The sequence below is a fragment of the Echinops telfairi genome, unplaced genomic scaffold (assembly GCF_000313985.2).
Source record: "Echinops telfairi isolate 266 unplaced genomic scaffold, ASM31398v2 ScPeMD7_9;HRSCAF=40, whole genome shotgun sequence".
Lineage (NCBI taxonomy): Eukaryota > Metazoa > Chordata > Mammalia > Afrosoricida > Tenrecidae > Echinops > Echinops telfairi.
Window position 1 is genome coordinate 88,427,442 of NW_022103906.1, and position 7,755 is coordinate 88,435,196.

The 7,755-nt window shown below is 47.5% G+C and overlaps 1 protein-coding gene across 2 annotated transcripts in view; it reads right to left on the reverse strand.

Annotated features, from left to right (window-relative positions):
• Positions 1 to 7,755, reverse strand: part of KCNS3 (potassium voltage-gated channel modifier subfamily S member 3) — a 78,090-nt gene that overhangs the window by 59,075 nt on the left and 11,260 nt on the right. Inside the window, exon 1 of one of the 2 annotated variants that reach the window (XM_004696049.2) lies at positions 388 to 466. The exons of the other annotated variant lie outside the window; for it this stretch is intronic. The gene's annotated coding sequence lies outside the window, so the exon portion shown is untranslated. Of the gene's footprint in view, positions 1 to 387; positions 467 to 7,755 lie in introns of those variants that run through there. 2 annotated transcript variants of the gene reach the window in all.

Consider the following 7,755-nt stretch of genomic DNA (forward strand, 5'->3'; position numbering starts at 1 on the left):
GGCGGACGGCGGGACGGACGCATGGAGAGGCGGCACTGCAGAGAACGCACCCCCGCCGAGGCCCGAGTGCAGAGTCACCCCCGGAGCGGCCGGCCCCGTCCCGGGCGCAGGAGCGCGCCCCGCGCCTTCCACCTGCGCTCCCTCGCGGGCTGAGCGCGCCGCGACACCCGCCGGGGCTGGCGCCCGGCTCCGTGGCCCCGGGGGCTCCTGCATCGGTCAGTCCCCGCTGGAAAGTCCGGGCCCACGCGACGATTTGCGAATTTCCCAGAACGGTACGGAGTCGCGAAGCCCAACTTATGGAAAACAAAAGTGCCAAAGGAGGAACACGCTCCAGCCTGGGTTTGCCAGGAGCTCCACGGCCGGGTCCACGCGCCAGTCTCCACTTACCAAGTCGGGAGAGGTGGCTGGCCGTCTGCACAGAGCCGGCCGGGAAGGATCGGGCCCAGAGGACGGATGGCGGGAGTAGAGGTCACCCCCGGAACGGCCTTGGGCTGCGGACGCTGGGGAGCCCGGCAGGACCTCGGCCTGGGCGGCGTGGGGTCCAGGAGGCATCGCCCGCCGCCCGCTCTGCACTGAGGGAGGACGCCGGGTGAGCCGCCCGCAGGAGAAACGGGACGCTCGGGAACCCACCCCCGCGCTCCCCCTCCCGCCCCCAAACTGCAGATTTTTAAGTTGTGCAGACTTGCAATAATTCTTCCGAGCCAGCTGCCTCCACGTTGTTCCACGGGTCCCGCCCCACATCACGCGCTCCGCCAGCTGCCCTCAGCACAACTCTCTGACCACTCACCGCCCTCAAACCAGGGCCAGGGAGACCACCTGAGCCAGGCCCAGGAGGGAGAGGAGGAGTGTATGGAAAAGGTGCCCCCTCCCAAGGTTCCTGGCGATGCCTTTGAATTTTCTAATTGTTCCGTGTTTGACCTAAACCCTTGGTTGGAGTGGAGGAGGTGTTTATAGTAGGTGGTAGGTTTCAGAGAAGAGGACTCTGCACTGCAGAGGTTTGTTGGAAAGAGGAGGATGGAGAGGACAGGTAGGAAAGTCAAGAGTTGAGAAACTGAGGTGGCTGGGAGGGGGACCCTAAGACCCTCAAGGCTTTGAGACTTTGTCTCAGACATTTTCTTTGGGTTTATGAGGAGATGGGGAGGTGAGAGGCTGGCAAATAGGTGTTTTGAGCCGCTCTGGCTTAATCCCACAGTTCTTTGTTTTCTCCAAGTCTCCCCATCCCCTCCTGTTGGAAGGGAATCCAAAGCATTTGTCTATGTGGATGCTTTCAAAGGCCTGATGAAGGTGATTTTCAGACAGGATTCATCTTTAGCAAAAGATATCAGGCAATCCTAAAATTGGCATGCATGTTGTATCGGCACTTTAGAAACACTCTTCTCTTCCGAAATCCATCCCGGCAGTTAACTATTTAATCATTATCAAATCACTACGTTTGTCCCACAAGTCCATCATTGTTTACTTGGGAACCCAATATGGTCCGCATCTCTAAGCACTGCAGAAGACGTCTGCAGTGCAGAAGAGTCTGGGAGTGAGGCCATTCTTGCAGGATCTGGATGGCACCTGTCAACCACAGGGAGGGTGTCCACAGTTGGGGAGGGGGAGGAAGAGTGGGGAACAGCCCCTTGTGGTGTCTGTGAGCATAAGGGACAGAGGATGGCCTCCACCTTGAGTATGTCGGGCAGTGTAGACAGTACAGACATGTGAGTTAGATAGATGAGGCTTCTCCTCTTACCCTTTCAGTAAGCCCGTGAGCAGTCATGTAACTTTTCCACCTTGACTTTCTTAACAAGAGATTAAGAAAAGTTCCTCCCTCACAGGGTGATCAGAGATGCAAATGAGATGAGACCTGAAAACAGGGTATGGTCTACAAAGCATGTGCGTCTGCTGTCTGAAAACTCATCCCTGGAAGGTCCTCAAAGTAGAGCCCAGGCAAAGTGGCAGATTCCCTCCTATCTGCACATGCATGTGCCTGCCATACATGCACACACTCTCCCTCTGTGTCTATAGCCTCCTCCTCACACCCTCTTTCCATTCATGCTCCGACCTGTCTTCTCCCCAACCCATACCGCCCCCCCCCCTTCAAGATGTCTTCATGCCACATGCTGTGACACTGCCATTGAGTCAGTGCCAACTCATAGCGCCCCTCTAGGGCATAGTAGAAGTGCCTCTGTGAGTTTCTGAAACTATGGGAGAAGATAGCCCTGTCTTTCTCCCATGGAGAACTGGTAGTTTGAAACTGCTGACCTTGAGGATCACAGCCCAATGCATAATCATGATGCCACCAGGGCTCCTTGTCCAGAGCCCCTTAATTAACTGTCCCCATAGCACCTTAGTATACCAGTCACCTGTAAAGGGTAAATGATCAGCTAGCAACAACACTTATTCTCCCACTTGTTTGCAAGAGGACTTACAGAGTCGTGCCAAGCAAAGGTGGAATGGGTGCAGTTCCCTCCAGACTTCTAAGTCCTGAATCTGGGCACATTCCTCTTTTTGAAGTCTCCCTCTCCTACCCCCCTACCAGTATACCCCTTCCCTCTCCTCAACCACACCTGCCCTGGATCTTTTATTCTCACTAAACCCCAAGTGGCAAAATATCAGTGGGGTGTCCCTGTTGGAGGGAAAACAAACAAATGCCACCATTGAGTCAATTCTGGCATCATAGCAACCCTCTAGGACAGAGTAGAACTCCCCTTGTGGGCATCTAAGACTGACTCATCTTTCTACCACAGTGAGGCTTGTGGTTTTGAACCACTGACCTTGCGGTTAGCAATCCCACACATAACCCATTACACCACCAAGGTGCGTATTGATGGGAAAGGAAGGACTAATTGGCTTTTTTGTTTGGAGCAGGTCTGCATATGAAAAATAAGGTGTTCTAAACTGTGGTAGCAAGGGAAAGAGTGAGGGGAGAGGGTTAATAATCATGGTGAATATTTATGTGCTGGTGCCTCTTACTTGCCACTCTCTACCCAGCCGTATTTTAAAAGTACCATGGACTGTTGGAAGAATAGTAAAAGTATCACGGACTGATAAAAGGACAACCAGATCTGTCTTGGAAGAAGCAGGGCCAGAATGCTTCTTGGAGGTAACGATGGTGAGACTTCGTCTTCGATCCTTTGCCCATGTTGTCAGGAACGTCCAGTCCCTGGAGAAGGCCGTCATCTTGGTAAAGTGGAGGGGCAACAAAAAAAGAGGAAGGCCCTCAATGGAAGGATTGACACAGTGTTTGCAACCATGGGCTCGGGCACAGGAACAATTGTGAGGACGAGGCTGGAACAGGCAGTGCAGTGTCTCAGTCAGTGTGCACAGGTCTCTCTGAGTCGGAACCAACCCAGTGCCATCTAACAAGCACAACCCAACAGCGTGAAGATAACCCAACAGCGTGAAGATCTCTGCAGTCAATAGGAGTTTATGAAACACTTGAAATTTGCCAAACTGTCAGGGCTTTTTCATGCCTCCCTGTATCCACAGGACAGCCTTTTCCTGGGAATGGCCTTTCCAATCACTGGACTTTCCTTGGTTAACAAAGTCCTCTCCCTCAGGAAACCATTCAGTTAAAGATCACCCCTTTCTCCCATCTTGAGTTAGGCATCTCCTTCCTACCCGTGCTCCCGCGGCACCCTTTCCCCTTCTGCGGATGCTGTTGTTGAATGCTCTTATGTCAGTTCTGCTCACAGCAACTGCGTGCACAACAGCATTGTTACTCTGGGTTCATCCATCTCGACGAGAGTCTTCCTCTTGGTTGCTGACTACGTCCTTTACCCAGCACGATGTCCTTTTCCAAGGACGGATCTCTCCTGACAACATGTTCAAAGGATGTGAGACGAAGTCTCACCACCCTCGTTTCCCAGGAGCATTGCGGCTGTACATTTTCCAAGACAGATGGGTTCTTCTGGAAGCCTGCAGCCCCTTCAATGCCTTAATTCAACTGCTTCTGCTCTTAAGGGCCTTCCCTAGTCCTCGCTCAGATTTCACGTGCATATGAAGCAATGACTTAGATCACGTGAATCCTAATCCTCCCAGTGACATTCTTGCTCTTCAACACTTTAAAGAAATGTTAGGCAGCAGATTTGTCCAATGCAATATGTCATTTGATTTCTTAACTCCTGCTTTGCATGAGCGCTGACTGTAGATCTGAGCAAAATGAAATCCTGCACAAGGCCTGTTTTTATTTATCTACTGGTTCAGTTGGGAGGATTTTAATTTTCTTTACATTGAATTGGCATCAATATAGGATGCTACAAGTCTTGATTTTCGTCACCAAATGTTTCAAGTCCACGTTGCTTTCAGCCAGCAAGTTTGTGTCAAGTACATATGGAAGTTTGTTACTAAGACTAATGCCACATTCGTCTTCACATCATCCAGCTTCTTGCATTATTTGCCCAGCATACAGATTAAATATGGTAACAAGACACAACCGTGACACACACTTTTCTTGTATTTAAGTCATGCAGTATTCCATTGTTCTGTTCTAACGACTGCCTCGGTCCAGGTCTAGGCTCCACATGGACACAATTAAGTCTTCTGGAAATTTCATTCTTCTCAATGTGGTCCATAGTTTGTTAGCATATGCCATATTGGATTTAATTGTTTGCCTGTCTCTGTCTTCCACAAATGTGCAATGGTGGTTAAATAGAATGCATACCTCCCATGGGGTAGAGACAGGTGCAATTCACAGCCAGGGCACTTGTGCCTCTTACTGGAGGCTTGATGTTGCTATGACACTGAACAGGTTTCAAAGGAGATTCCGGATGAAGATGGACTAGGAAGAAAAGTCTGGGGATCTACTTCCAAAAGCTGGCCAATGGCACCCCTACAGATCACGAGAATTGCACAGGACTGGATAGCGTTCCATTCTCTTGTACATAGGTTCATCATGAGCCATGGCTGACTGGACTGCACCTAGCAGCTTCTTACACTTGACAAGATCTACTTCATTGGTTCTCAACCTTCCTAATGCCGTAACCCTTTCATACAGCCCCTCATGTTGTGGTGACCCCCCAACCATAAAATTATTTTTGTTGTTACTTCATAACTGCAATTTCGCTACTGTTAGGAATCAGGCGACCCCTGTGAAAGGGTCGTTCAACCCCCAAGGGGTTGTGACCCACAGGTTAGGAACTGCTGATCTACTTGAAGATTGAATTTCCGTGGCCTGGAGAAAGACTTGACTTTTTACTGCCATAAAGAGCTACAGTCTTGGAAACCCACAGGGCAATTCTATTCTGTCCCACGGGGTCCCTGCGAGTCGGGGTTGGTTCAATGGCAATGAGTTTGGTTGTGTTTCTTTCTGTAGAGTCTTGTCTGTTCACAAAGTCAATTCCTGAGAACTCTCTCTCTTGGGCTTGCTCAGTTCCTTCTGCTCCTGGTGGAAACTCAAATCCTTTGTTTCCCTGCTTCCTTCTTTCCGGTTAAAAAAATAAAACATGAACCGCCACGCTGCTCCCTTTGGCTGGCTGGCAGGCAGGCAGCATGGCGAAATTTAGTTCTTGTCAAGAATGTTCATTCCGGACTATTGCTGCATCGATCACACTCCCCTCGTAAATTATGTATATGCCTATTGCCACTATCCTACTGGAGTATGTTTACATTTAAAGTGCCTTTGCATGTTCATATTCTTTGCTATGGATTGAACTGTGTCCCCCCAAAAACATGTGTTGTAAATCCTAACCTCTATGGTACAGTGGTTAAACGCTCCACTGCTAATCGAAAGGTCCACTGCAGGAGCCCAACCGCTGCCCCTCAGGAAATAAAGGTGGCAGTTTTCCCCCATAAAAATTTTGAAAGTGAGCCAAAGGCAGATTAATTTTTTTTTTTTAATTCGGGAATTGGTTTTGGTCTCACACTAAATCCTATCTGCAATTTAAGAACAATTTGTTCTTACATCATGGCCCTACTCAATACTTGCCCCCAGGAAAGGAACACAGAAGATATGGGTGCTATAGCAGCAAAGTGTGGTGAAGAATGTGGATGGTGCCTAGATATCCGATAGAATAGTATCTGGAGTCTTAAAGCCTTGTTTCCAAACAAGTAGCCATCTAAGTGAGATGTAAACTAAGTCCACATGGAAGAAGCACACCTACATCAATGACTAGAGGATTATAAATCATTTACTCTGAAGTCAAAGGAGTTAATAGTATCAGAGCGTAAATTGTGAGAATCTGGTTTGCAGAAGGCTACAGATGACAGTGGGAGCCTAAAATGCATTTGTGAGATCTACATAGGAAATAAGCCTCGGGTGATTTCCCTTTATCCATAATAGAGGGATGGGAAGAAACTCGTTACCAAACAGAGTGGAATGGAGAGATGGCTACAGCAGATCAAAATTATAAACCTGACTTGAACAGTTAAAACTTTGCCAGTTGAATGCCCCATCCCCCTCCTTTGATACATGCTAGGTCTGATCTGGTTTTCAACATTTTCTGTATTTTTTTGTTTGTTGTTTGTTCATATTGGGGTCTATGTCAGATGTGTTTTGTGAGTAGGAGTCACCCTCTTAAATGTTTGTATATATTTTTTAGTCTATGAAGCCCAGGATTGATGAACCTGTAGGGACAGCGAGTAGAATAAGGGTTCCTTTGCCGGGGAGTGTTTTGTGAGTAGGAGTCACCCTCTTGAATGTTTGTATATATTTTTTAGTCTATGAAGCCCAGGATTGATGAACCTATAGGGACAGCGAGTAGAATAAGGGTTCCTTTGCCGGGGAGTGGTGGGGGGGGGAGTCCAGTGAGGGGGCAGGTAAAAGGGAACTGACATCAAGGAGCTCAAGAAAGAAAAGTATGTTTTGGAACATTCTTTTCATTGATGGGTGGTTGTGGTAGCAATTGCATAATACTGCTTGATGTGATTGAGCTATGGATTGATATGATGTCTGTAAAATTTCAAAAGCACTAAAATGGTTTTGAAAAATAATCACAACATTGATAACTCTATGGGCAGTTTTCAATGCCCTTTAGGGTTATGATAAGCCATATAGATGGAAGATAGATCCCATGACACATGACGATTATCAAGGAGCTGAGGAACAGATAGAGATAAGGTCCTTCCCCCACAGCTGACAGAGAGGGTCTTCACTTAGAGAGGGCACCCTGATTTCAGACATCTAGTATCTTAAGCTGTTAGAAAATAAAATTTCAGTTTGTTAAAAGCATCCACCTGTAGTATTTCCATTATAGCAGCACTAGAGAACGAACATCATCTTGCAGTCCAAAATCCTGAATTCCAATCTTCTTCCATCCCTGATCAGTTCAGCAATACCACCTCTCTAATTCTCTGAATTTGGACTAGATGATCTTTAAATATGTGCCAATTGTGAAAGCTTTATGTTTCTATAGACAAAAGGATACAGTATATAAATTATTAAAGAAAGAAAACCTGCGATCATACCTCCTGTATCTCTTCCTTAGAGATCTGGAGTGGCTCTTCAAGAACCTTCAAACATTTCCAAAGGTGGATTCCAAAGGACACCTGTACCATGGTCAAAAAACTTTGGGCAGGTGGACACTACATATCACTTAAAGATATTCATGATGCAGTCTAACATAATCAATGGTCTGTCTAAAATAACAACAGGCCATAAAGATGCCCAAGCTATGGCCTTCCAGATTGTTCCTAATCTGGCCACAGTCTAGCTTTTCAGACATGTTTCAAGCTCTTATACCATTCTCTGTGCCTTAACTCATTGCCTACCTCCTCTTCAGAGAACCTACACAAACACACACACACACACACACACACACACACACACACACACAC